The sequence below is a fragment of the Triturus cristatus genome, chromosome 2_2 (genome assembly GCF_964204655.1).
Source record: "Triturus cristatus chromosome 2_2, aTriCri1.1, whole genome shotgun sequence".
NCBI lineage: Eukaryota > Metazoa > Chordata > Amphibia > Caudata > Salamandridae > Triturus > Triturus cristatus.
In genome coordinates this window covers 798818905-798832426 of record NC_140582.1, presented here as the reverse complement: position 1 = coordinate 798832426, position 13522 = coordinate 798818905, and the positions used below count along the sequence as shown (strand labels likewise).

The 13522-nt window shown below is 44.7% G+C and overlaps 1 long non-coding RNA gene across 1 annotated transcript; it reads right to left on the bottom strand.

Moving 5' to 3' along the window:
- Nucleotides 1-261: 261 nt before the first annotated feature.
- LOC146862790 (uncharacterized) lies at nt 262-3075 on the bottom strand. Its single transcript, XR_014978177.1, has 4 exons — nt 2974-3075; nt 533-624; nt 386-447; nt 262-300 (listed from the first exon to the last, which is right to left on the bottom strand). It is a non-coding gene; the product is annotated as an uncharacterized LOC146862790 (long non-coding RNA).
- Between the last annotated feature and the right edge of the window lie 10447 nt (nt 3076-13522).

Genomic DNA, 13522 nt, shown 5'->3' with positions numbered 1-13522 from the left:
AAGAATCAAGACAAATAAATGAACAGCGCTCATGCTCAACATGCTTGTCAAAAATAAAACAGTGTGTAGCCCGAGGATACTAAAGTGGCTTGTGAAGCTTACAGAGGCACCATACCCTACCCACATAGCGGTTGAAACCTTAGATAACTACCACTGACCACCTTTAGATGCGCCATCGTACCAAACTCACCAAAGTATGAAAAAACTGTTTGAAAAAAAGTGACGCAAACAATGTGGAATAGGCCACGTTAGTGCTCACCAAAACAGGACAATTGCTGGGTGTTGACAGCCAATTGGGTACTGCAACAGAATAAAGGCACTAATTATACTCTGACAAAATGCTAAAATTGTGTCAAATAAGGTAACATCCAGAGATGTCACTTACATTTCAAATAGCGTGACGCTTGGCTTTTTCTGTAGTGTCTCCTGCCAATCGTGATGAGGTTCCTGTATGCAAAACGAACCGCGTTACAGTAGACTCAAGTGAACTCGGCATTCATTTACTTGAACTTGCGTAAAAATACAACAATACCTTACAGCTTTCTCAACCGCCGTCCGATGCCGTGTACCTCCTGCCTTCACCTTTATCCTGCCGCCTCTACAGCTACCAGTATGTGCAGTAACCTGCGGGTGAGAGACATATCTAGTTACTGGTGTCGGCGTGCGCAAGCCGCCCTTGTTGACAGCGCCCAAGTGCCGGACGCGCTTACCTATATGGCCAGGTACGGCCTAGACCCCCTCCCCCCTTCTCACTACCCAGATAGTAACAGGTTTAACATGAGAAGGAGACTTTTGGATTAGGGAGTCGTAAAACCCCCAGCCATATTTATTAACAAAAATGTTTTAAACTAAAAATGTATATACATTATTTACATAATATGCATTACATTGGCTACATTGATATGTACAGATGTTAGATTCCTAACCTTAACATATCTCTAATACAAAGATATTCCTATCTGAATCTAAACATATCATAGTCAAATAATCACAATATTACGGCAAGGTCAATAACTGGCGTCAGATCCTTATCAGATTATGCCCAGCCTAAGGGTACTCCCCCCCCCAGTCACCCCTGTATGCTCTGTAGTTTATCTCCATAATGGGGCCCTTGCAGTTATGCGCCGTTTACTTGCGCCATTGTGCACGTGCGGGATGGCCAACCAGCCTACTGGAAAGCGTAACTGCCACTCCCCCGCACCCATCCAGCCAACCAGCTGTGACTGCCCCTGGAGTTCTATGAGAGACCACTTGTCCCTCCCCCTTGGGCGACCCCATTCAAGAATGGCGCCGCCCTCTAAGGACCTTAAATTTACTGCTCACCAATCATGACCTTACCTCCTGACCAAGGAATAGCACAAAATACGACAGTAAATACAAACCTGTAAAAGAATATTACAAAGGGAAAGAAAACCGTAAAACACATGTATCAGCATAACATTGTCTACCTAAAAATTATAAATATAATAACACACTCTATCAACCCTTCTCTTAGGGGACGGTGGGTGGGGAAATTAAAATACAGCCTCCTAGCGAGGCTGGCATTGCATAAGGCAGGGTGTAGGAGCGGCAAGCAAAGAGGCAGACTCCGCCGCTCCCCAGCCTTTTATTACCCCCCCGCCCCCCGGTACTAGGCCAGGCATCTCCACTGCCTGATCAAAAGATGAATAATTTACACTACACAAGTCATCACTGATAGCATCATTCAAGGATTTCCCCCTAGGTGCAGGTAGATTATGTATCAACCTGAACTCTCCCTCTTTTTTTAGGGACCACGCCCAAAGGTGAACAGACAAAATTCTGCACCGGGATGCAATCAAAGGGCCCTGCTACCCTGCCCAAGCGTAGCTCTTTTTCACAGCGGGGTTAACCCTTACAGAGAGCTGGTTCTTGCATTCTGGGGTCCCAACATTTTATGGGGCGGGAATCCTGAAACCATACCTGAAGCCATCTAACAACAGCTTGGCGGCTGAAGGATAAGGGTATCTGTTTAACCATGGTGTCAATGCCATTACCCTAATGGCCGAGGATGCTGTCTGTAGCGCAATACCTTTACTCTGGTGTCTTTCTTCCTTTATCCTTTGACTTTTTATGACACCTGGACTCAGGGTGCGATGTATTGGCGCAGAAAGAGCATGCATGTTTGAACTTACACGTGCCTGCAGCTCTAGTACATGTGCGTCTATTGAAGTCCCAACATGTCCCTTTTCTCCCCCCCCACTGCTCGAACTATTGTGGGAACCCGCGGGGGTGTGGCCGAAAGGACTGAAAGGAAGGTAAGGACTGGCCCATGGGATTATCTTGAGGCCCACAGCCAAATTGGTCTAACCAGGCAATCATATCAATTTGATTCCAAGAGAGGGAGGGGTCAGACGCCTTTGCTCTTTTGAAACTCTTGTCATACTCCTTCCATCCCACCCCACCATATTTGAATAATGAGCTGCTAGCCACATGCACCCTTTTATGCTATGTTCAAATCACCCTGCGCAGATCTTTGGAAAGTAAGGTAAAATACCAGATTGTCTGACTTGTTTAACAATGGAGAATACAATGCACTATAGCGCTGCCACGATTTTTCAACCACACCCTTCAAGTGGTTCCTCAGCGCGTTTAAAACTTTTTAGTAAATTTCCATTGCCTACATCTTTTAATTGTAGAATCAGATAACACCAGGGATTGAACACCTAACCTTGAGAGTAAAAGTCTCAGACTTTAACCTTTAGGCCACGATGAGTCTGTCTGCCCTCGCGAGCGCGTTGCTCGCTCTACTGATAAGCAAACAAACAGCTGATCCCCCGACTAGTGCCCCATGCACACTGCTTGCATATACGCACTGTGCAGCAGCTGAAAACTCCACTAGTGCCCCATGCGCGCTGCTCACATACACATACTGTTTAAAAAAGGGAGCCAAGTAGCACGCGCTAATCCCTCGCGTTCAGTGGCTGACCCAGAGAACTCTCGGCGCTCGTATACCTTCAGCGCTTGTCTAGCTGCCGGCCGTGCGACAAAAAGTGCCCAAATCCGATCCCAGCGGATACCAGCTCTGTGATCCTCGCTCGCCGCAGCTGAAGAATCCTTCGCTACACCGACTACACCGCTCCCCGCCTGTGATGCGCGCCGATCCAACAGACAGGTATGGCTCCACGAGACCGCTTGAGCGCTTTTCCCCAGCAACCTGTAACGAAAACAAAAGAAATGAAAATACAGCCTCCTAGCGAGGCTGGCATTGCATAAGGCAGGGTGTGGGAGCGGCGAGCAAAGAGGCAGACTCTGCAGCTCACCAGCCTTTTATTACACCCGTCCCCCCAGGTACTAGGCCAGGCTGGTTCTAACCGGCCTAGCGTTGGTCAATCGTGCGACAATTTAGGGGGCGCACTCCTGAACCCTGACCAATGGTTGGTGAGGCGCGCCTGTCGCGTCATCGTTGCGCGCGACAGGCCCGCCCCTGTGTGGTCATCGGAGCTGGCACGACCGCCATACCTTTGGCGTGGCCGATGCTGGCCCCGCCTCTCTAATAGTTTTTCAGTTGATTCCCAACAACGAATACCGCCTGCCTCCACCTTTAGCCTCCCGCCACAGCAGCTGCTGATGATTTTCATAGCCCTGAGAACGTGCGTGTTACGTGCCTTTAGTGAAAATGGAAGAGACTGCTGCCCAATATCCTCCTCCCTGAACTGTTTATGCAAGGAGTGCAATAAAGTCAACACTCCAATAAGAAAATGAAGAGACAAAGAAACAAACGGAACGCGGTGCGATGCAAAAGAAATTGCAAAATTGTCAAAAGTCTAAACGCCAGCATGTTATTGCCTGACAATATATTAAATGGGGCCAAAGAAAAAAGGTGCAAGTAACTTTAATTAAACCCCCAAATACTATTATATATAGGCAATATATAATGCCTATACTTACGAACGGAAAACAATCACCTAAAATACATAACAATAAACCAGATGCCAACCTGGTAATGCTCACCGACTCTTAAAGTGAATCAACTATGAAAAAGTCCCTGCATTATCAATGCCTAGCTTCTATATTACCAGTTCAATCAAAAGTGAAAATGTCAAAAACGAAATTCATGCCTATAACGTGAGTGTACCTGTCCCGCAGATGACAAGACCGGATGAGCATCAGCGCTTCACAAAAAATGAAATTCCTGAGATGCATGTATAAATGATTCACATAACCTACATTGCATAGAAATTGTTATAGACATAACATCAGTTTACAGAATATATGCCATTTCCACTTTATCATTCAGTCCAAAAGGAATAAAGCGTATTAAGGTAACGTATCCAATACGTCTCTCTTTGTGCCAGAAATTAAATAACGTTAATGTGTGGTGCCACAATTATTTGCTCTAAAACAGTGAACCGCAGTTGTGGGATAGTATGTTTTTTCTCCCCCCAATGTGCAGCTAAGCATGATTTGCTACTAGATGTTCTGATTGTACCCTTGTGCTCAGTGAGCCTAATTTTAATTTTGCGCGTAGTCCGTCCAACGTATACAAGCCCACATGGGCATTTAATGGCGTACACCACCATTTCAAAATTACAGTCTGAAGTGTGCTTGAGTTTGATTGCCTGACCAGTGTGCGGGTGCGCAAACGTATTTCCTGTGACCACATTACCACAATGACCACAGTTATAACACTTGTGCAGTCCCAAGCTTCTTGTGTCTGCTTTAGCACCATCGTTGCTTTAAGATTTCTCTAAGATTCTTAGATCTCGAATATGCGAACATAGGTTTTGATGTAAAGACCTCTTTAAAATCATTTTTCTGCTCGATAATCTCCCATCTTTTCAATATGCTACGTTTAATTGCTGGTGCAGCAGTGGAAAACTTGATGACACATACTTCTCTTTGCGCCTGTGGTTTTGTTGCCTTCGTAAGCAGTTGAGCACGTTGTAACTGTTGTGTTTTTTGTTTGGCCAACACTGTAGACGGATACCCCCTTTGTTGATATTGTTGGGATAACATCTTGATGTCCTGCTCACTTAATGCTTCATCTGTGTTGATCCTTTTTGCTCGAATAAACTGCGAAAATGGAAGATGATTTTTCAATGATGGAGGGTGAACATTTTTTAAATGAAGAGCATTATTACGGTCTGTGGGTTTTTTGTACATTTTGGTAACCAAACTCCCTTGTTGTATTTCAATCAAAACCTCAAGATAGTTAATGGATGACTTGCTAATTGAGTGAGTAAATTTGTTTGCGCGAATGATGCGTGTTCAAAACTGCTATGCACTCTTCCAATAGCGCTTTTGGGCCTTTACACACAAGAAAGATGTCATCTATGTATCTCAGGTATACAAGTAAATGCTCAAGCCATATTGCATCATGTAAGATATGTGTTTCCTCGTATCTGGCCATAAAGCTATTTGCATATGTGGGTGCACCCGTGAAGCCCATAGAAGTGCCCGTGCGTTGCAAAAATAACTTTTCTTTACAGGAAAAATAACTATGGTATAAGCTAAATTACAAAAGCTCCAGTAGGAAAATGTTCCTTGATTCCTCATAATCCCTTCTCAGCAACATCCATTCAACTGCCTCCACTCCCTCGGCATGCGGAATCGATGTATATCGGGCTACCACATCAATTGTACATAACCATGTAGTGTCGTCAATGATGCCCTATATCTGATTCATCTTATTCATACAATCAGTTGTGTCCTGCACATACAGTACCCAACCTTGCACCAGTGGCTTTAGAAAGTGATCTAGGTATTTACCAATTGGTTCATGTATCAACCCACATCCTGCCACTATGGGGCGGAATGGTGGGTCTTGTTGGTTCTTATGCATTTTTGGCCGTGTGGGATAATCCGAAGTCAAATATTTCTTGGTGTTCTCATCAATCCACCCTAGCCCCATAGCTCCAGCAAGTAAAGCAGCCAACGTGGTCTGGAACATGGTTTTGGGGTCAGAGTCCAAAGCGCTTTAGGTATCCTTATCCATCACATTTTCTAGGACCTTGAACTCGTAGTAAGTTGTATTCATCACTACCAGGGCTCCGCCCTTATCTGCCGGTTGGAATGTCAGATGTGTGTTTTCTGCTAGTTTACGTAAGGTCCGCCATTCTTTATTTGAAAGATTTTTATGTGATGTCATATTAATCATGTCCAGATCTTTCTTGACCAATAGCTCAAATAGATCTAGCGATTTATGTGAAACAGGTGGAATAAAGGCACTTTTCGGTTTAAAGTAAGCCTGGGCAAAGCGCTACGCTACGCTCGCGTAGTTTGCAAAGTTTGCGCTACTTTGCACTACGCCAATTGCACGTAGCACAGTGCAAACACGCGTAGTGTTGCGTAGTGCAGCGGTCATTTTTTACTTGCTCGCAGTCCTCAACATCAAGTTGGTGACCGCGAGCAAGCAAAAAGACATCCCGGCGAGACTTTTTCCTCATTCGCGATCAGCAACATCAAGTTGGCGATCGCGAGTGTGGAAAATAAACCTCCCGGCGAGATTGTCAAAGCGAGGAGGTCAGGTTTCTCATTGCGAGTGGTCGCGTATGCTCGCGACCGCTCGCGATGAGAAACTACCAGTCCGCGTTGAGAAAGCTGCCGCTCGAGTAAAAATATACTCGAGCGGCAGAAAGCTACAGCTCGCACTGTGCAAGATGCCGTTTTCAATGATTGCACAGTGCCGGTTGCTTGTCCGCACTGTGCAATCATTGAAAACAACATCTTGCACAGTGCGAACAGGGTACTATGCAGTTCGCGAAGCGCTACCCGTAGCTCGCGTAGTGTGAAGTGCACTTTGCGTAGCTTCGCGTAGTGCTACTTCGCGAACTACGCCCAGGGTTAGTTTAAAGCTCTTTTCTGTAGTTAGAAATGGTACATTAACGTCTTGAATAACATGGTGAAAGAACCACCGCAGCCTGAGTTTACGCATACATTTAAACAATGCGACCTCAGTCTCCAAAGCGATAGTCATGTATGTTGGAACGAAAGACATCCCTTTTTCAATAACGTGATTTCAAGTGGTGTCAAGGTGGTGTCTGACATATTCATCACTAGGTCCTCTTTAGATTCTGACAAACATTGTCTTGTTTTTTTCCTTTGTCTCCTCCTTGTTCGCTTGTTTGCCTTGTTCTTCCGGCGGGTGGTTTGATGTTTGTCTGGATTCCAAAAAAGATTTCTTAGATGCCCCACTCATGTTGCGCATCCCATCAGAGGTCTTTGTGATGCTCATGATTTGCTCTACTGGTGGACGTGTTGGTAACGTATCCTGCTCAGTGGCCACTCTCTCTTCCGAGGTTGACGCCTCAGGTTTCTTAAACGCGCGACGCTGGGCGTATGCGTCTGCCCACGTATAAACCTCGTCAAGTTTATAATCTATGGTGTCGCGCTTGAATTTGCGGAGTTTCCGTTCATGCACCTCCTTGGCATGTTCTTCTATTTTTTTCATACATGTTGTTCAGAGTTTTGGTCAATGTATCCGCGCTCATCCTTTGTTCCAAATCTGTTTTGAGATCCTGTATCTCAGTGGTCAATTCTTTAAGAATGCTTGATAGTTCTTCAATAATCAAGAGAATAAGGTCTTATGAACACTTATTAAGTATTGTGAACCATCTAGTCATGAATGGCTTGTTGAACTTAAAAAGCGTTGGACGTAATGAGATTCTCAACCCTCTGGGGATGCGTTTTACCTTGTGGTACTGAATGAGTGTTGTGGCACGGAGTTGCATTTGACACCCTTTTGTGTCACAAGCACTTGCCTACCCACACAAATGAGCAATGTTTTTCTTGGGAGTCCTTGGGAAACACTGGGTGGTAGGACATCTGTGGCTGCCTGCAGATTCCAGGACTTTTCCTCTCAGAAATGCAAGGGAAATGTGTTTTTCAGGCAAAGATTGAAGTTTGCAGGGGATTCTGGGTAAAAAAACCTGGTGAGAGCCATGCAAGTTACCCCACCCTGGACTCCCCCGGGGGTCTAGTTTTCAAAAATATGCTATTTGGTAGGTTTTTCCTGGTGCCAGCTGAACTAGGGCTCTAAAATCCACAGCTACCCACATTGAAAAAATACAGAGTTTTTCAGCAGAAAAAGTGATGTGCCTACGTTGCGTTTGGGCCCTTTTGGTAGGTGGGCACTTGGCCTATCCACACAAGTGTGACACTATTCTTCTCGGGAGGCTTGGGGGAATGTGGTGTGGTAAGAAATTAGTGGCTGTCTGCAGATTCCACGACTTTTCCTCACAGAGATGCTGGTAAAATGTGTTTTTTTAGGCAAAGTTTGAGTTTACAGGAGATTCTGGGTAAAAAGACCTGATGAGAGCCATGCAAGTCACCCCACCCTGGACTCCTCCAGGTATCTAGTGTTCAAAAGTGTGCTGGTTTGGTGGGTTTCCCTAGGTGCCAGCTGAGCTGGGGCCCAAAATCCACAGATGTGCCTACGTTGCGTTTGGCACCCTTTCGTGTCGCAGGCACTTGGCCTACCCACACAAGAGAGGCCCCGTTTTTCTCTGGAGAGTTGTGGTAGTGCTGGTTGGTAGGCCATGTGTGGCTGCCTGTCGATTCCAGTATTTTCCATACAGAAATGCAAGGTAAATGTATTTTTTAGGCAAAGTTTGAGCTTTGTAGGGCGTTCTGGGTAAAAAAAAACCTGGTGAGAGCCGTGCATGTCACCACCCTGGACTCCCCCGTTTTTTAGGTTTCCCAATTGCCGGGTGAGCTGGGTCCCAAAATCCACAGGTAGCCACCTTGTAAAAATACATTTATTCCGCTGGGTGAAATATGATGTCTCGTAGGTCACGTTTTGGGGCGCTATGTGTTGCAGGCGCAGGGCACAGACACACAAGTGCGGTACCATTTTTTTAGGAGACATGTTGAATACAGAATAGTGGAACATTTGTTATTACCAATTGAATATCTCTATGTTTGTGCCTTTCAAATGTAAGGAAGTGTGCAACACAGAAGACATTTTACAAAATGCCTTCGGAAACACATGCCTGTAAGGGTATCCATAAATTCAGAGACACCACTGCTTCTTAACTCAATATCTGGTGTACATTTCATAAATACAGAGTTTTCTTTCATACTATTTTTCCACTATTTTAAATTTGCCATATAAATTGCTGTATAGTCAATTACCAATGAAAAACCATTGCAAGGTGCTCTTCGGTTGTTGGCTTTGGGGACCTCGGATTCTTGCAGAACCTAAAAGCTCTATATATCCCTGCAACCAAAAGAGTCCAGCAGATGTAACAGTATATTGCTTTGGAAAATCTGCCATTGTAAGAAGAAGTTACAGATGAAAACATAGACATGGATGGCTTTTTTTTTCAAGTCAATTTCAATATTTTTTCATTTCAACTGTTACTTTTCATAGGAAAACCTTGAAGGACCTACACAAATGACCCCTGGTGAATTTAGAATTTTGTCTACTATTCAGAAAAGTATAGCTTTCCAGGATCCACAATGTATTCCACACCCATTTCTGCCACTAACTGGAAGGAGGTTGAAAACACAAAAAATAGGAAAAATGCACTATCTTCCAGTAAAATGCCAAAACTGTGTTGAAAAATTTGGTTTTCTGATTCAAGTCTGCCTGTTCCTGAACCCTGGAAAGATGGTGATTATAGCACCACAAACCCTTTGTTGATGCCATTTGCAAGAAAAACAGATGCTTTCTTCTGCAGCACTCTTCTCCCATTTTTCCCAAGAAACCCTAAATGTAGCTTTATTTTGGCAAATTTCTCTGTACGATTAAGGGGAATCCACAAACCCTTTGCACCTTTAGAGTCCCCTGGATGCTGGGAGGAAAGTATGCAGTTTTGGCATGGTTACTTTATGTGGACAAAAGTTTATGGAGGCCTAAGCACAAACTACCACAAATAGCCTAAGAAAGTCTGAACACTGGGAGGGAAAGGCCTAGCAGCGGAGGGATACATTTGATTTCTATTCCAGTGGAAGCCAGAGGAGTGCTTTTCAGGGACTTCATGTGCTCTATGGCTAAAAATATGTGCATTGCGACTTGCATGGTGTGAACCAAGCAAACAAATCAATGAAATTATTTGTTGTAGAGGGCTGGGGCCTTTAGTGTTGGGTAAAAGTGTGGGGTTCTGATTCTAGCTGCACCCATGATCCCTAATGGTCTGGTGGCTTCTGACAAAGGTGGGTGAGATATCCTTTGAAGAGATTTGACTTCATTTCATTGAAGAGATGTTTCCCTGCCACACATTGTATTGCAGTGGTTGAAGTGCGCCATGAACAGAGCTCCTTGTTAAGTCCACTCAGTGGTTGGTTTGTAGGAATAGTATGTGTCAGAAAATAGAAATTTGGAAGTAAGTACATTGAGCACTTTTTACTGAGGGGGATGTTAGGTCTCAGTTCAAGATTGCATCTATGTTCACTCATTTTTTCACTGATGCAGAGTCTGTCCCTAGATTGGTAAAAGCCACAGGCATGGATTACCTCTTAATGCTGTTCCTGTCCAGTCCCATGATCTGTGTTTCCACATAATTAACAGCCACAATGATACCTTATCCAATAATAGACATGGTCAAGGTTGTCTGTGATGCTGGCCTCGGGGGTCACTTCAAGTAAGAAACGTATCTGTGTATCAATGATGTTCATTGTCAATGGCAGAAGGTTCACTCTGATTACCAGAAACAATGGACCCCTGCGTGCAGGAGAGAAGAACCATATCCTTGAGGCACACCACTTTTAACTCTTAGCCAGGTGGACTTTAATGACTGCACTTTTTTATTGACCTCTAAATTGTGACGGGTATGACCAGACATGAGTCCCATGATCATTATGCCACTGAAACAAAGCTGCAGCTGATTGAAGTAGCCTGAATAGGCTGAAACCTGTCTTGGATTCCCAGACGTGTGTCCTGGGTTCACTTTGCCACTGGATTCAAGCTAGCCTGGCTGATGAGGGGTGGTACCCCAAAACCGGTTCTAGGATGCTTGTTTCCAGTGCAGAGAAGACCTGGCTTGGCATTTCAAGCCTGACTGTTCCCATGAGGGACAGGGTCAAGAATGATTTGCATATGGCTGGGTCTGAACAGGGGTGGCGAAGTGAGCTAAAGAATGATGATGGATTTAACCCAAATCTGTGACTGGAGGTGTCTGAAAAGTTTCAGCTCTCCGTCCATCATCTCCTTGTGTTTGCTTTGTTTGTCCTCAGTTGGCAGGGTATACCCAGATGTGGGTCTCATGCTCACTTTGCCACTGGATTAAAGCTAGCCTGGCTGATGAGGGGTGTTACTCCAAAACTGGTGCCAGGATGCTTGTTTACGGTCCAGGAAAGACCTGGCTTGGCAGTTCGGGTTGGATTGTTCCCATGAAGGAGAAGGTCAAGACTGATTTGCATTATGGCTGGGTCTGAACTGGGGTGACAAAGTCAGCTAAAGAACAATGATGGATTCAACCCAGATCTGTGACTTGGGTGAGTGTCTGAAAAGTTTCAGCTCTCCGTCCATCATCTCTTTGTGTTTGCTTTGTTTGCCCTCAGTTGGCAGGGTATGCCCAGATGTGGGTCCCATGCTCACGTTGCCACTGGATTCAAGCTAGCATTGCTGATGAGGGTTGTTATCCTGAAACCGGTCCCAGGATGCTTGTTTACAGACCAGGAAAGACCTGGCTTGGCAGTTTGAGCAGGAATATTCCCATGAGGGACAGGGTCAAGAATGATTTGCATATGGCTGGGTCTGAACTGGGTTGGCGAAGTGAGCTAAAGAACAATGATGGATTCAACCCAGATCTGTGACTGGGGGTGAGTGTCTGAAAAGTTTCAGCGCTCTGTCTATCATCTCCTTGTGTTTGCTTTGTTCACCCTAAGTTGGCAGGGTATGCCCAGACATGGGTCCCATGTTCACTTTGCCACTGTATTTAAAGGTAGCCTGGCTGATGAGGGGTGTTACCCCGAAACCGGTCCCAGGATGCTTGTTTATAGGCAAGGGAAGACCTGGCTTGGCAGTTCAGGCTGGACTATTTCGATGAGGGACAGGGTCGAGATTGATTTGCATATGGCTGGGTCTGAACTGGGTTGGCGAAGTGAACTAAAGAACAATGATGGATTCCACCCAGATCTGTGACTGGGGGTGAGTCTCTGAAAAGTTTCAGTGCTCCCTCCATCATCTCCTTGTGTTTGCTTATTTCACCCTAAGTTGGAAGGGTATGCCCAGACATGGGTCCCATGTTCACTTTGCCACTGTATTCAAAGGTAGCCTGGCTGATGAGGTGTGTTACCCCGAAACCGGTCCCAGGATACTTGTTTACAGGCCAGAGAAGACCTGGTTTGGCAGTTCAGGCTGGAGTGTTCCCATGAGGGACAGGGCCAAGACTGATTTACATATGGCTGGGTCTGAACTGGGGTGGCGAAGTGAGCTAAAGACCGATTGTGTGTTTCCTACTTGTCAAAGTCCCTCATCAAGAAGAAGTCCTTGTTTCATGTCCAACCATGTAGAATGTGGTACCTGTGGGTGAGGACCCTAATATATATATATATATTGCAGAAAATCCACAGTGATTAAACAAAGGAAAGACTCGCACTCCAGGGTTCGTATTTCAAAAAGTGATTTTAGTTAATGGCGACGCGTGTCGAGCAGACGCTCTTCTTCACAAGCCAACTTTGCCGTTTACAAGTCCACCATTTAAAATGTGTTTACAAGACATAAAAAACGGACCATGATGCTCGTAGTCCAACCATAGAGTTAGAGAACAGACTTACATGAATTATACAAATGAAACGCACTTCGGTTTACAAATAATAACAAAGTGCTAGTTTCAACATTCTTAAATAGAATAAAGTAAATTCAATAATTCCTAATTTACGCATGTGCTCAATGATAAGGATAAATCATCATGGCCAAGTGGCCCTTTATGTAATTAATCATACTATGAATGTTTGAAACAATTTATATAAGCAAATATTATCAAGTCAGTCTGTTTCACAAAAACAATATGAAGGCTCTCAATTTTAACCTTTCATCCCACGTTCACAAATCAATGATTATGATTATTATTATTATTTTTGGATTTGATTTAATGCAAATTATTTAGTAATTAGAGTTAGCCTCATGGCGTGTTATGAATTAGAATCACTTGATTTGTGAACATGGGATGTTTCATGTTTCATTTGTATAATTCATGTAAGTCTGTTCTCTAACTCTATGGTTGGACTACGAGCATCATGGTCCGTTTTTTATATCTTGTAAACACATTTTAACCCCTTCGATGCGTGTGATGGAGCGGTTCCATCATGCGCGTCGGTCGCGCTGTGCGCATGATGGAACCGCTCCGTCAGCGCGGCGCAGTAATCCGCGCCGCGCTGAAGGGGTTAAATGGTGGACTTGTAAACGGCAAAGTTGGCTTGTGAAGAAGAGCGTCTGCTCGAAACGCGTCGCCATTAACTAAAATCACTTTTTGAAATATGAACCCTGGAGTGCGAGTCTTTCCTTTGTTTAATCACTGTGGATTTTCTGCAATACATAATACCGGGACCCTAAACCCGGAAACTCGCACCAACCCCGGAAGGAGAGGAGCTGGTGAAATCGGGAAACTTTCTTCTC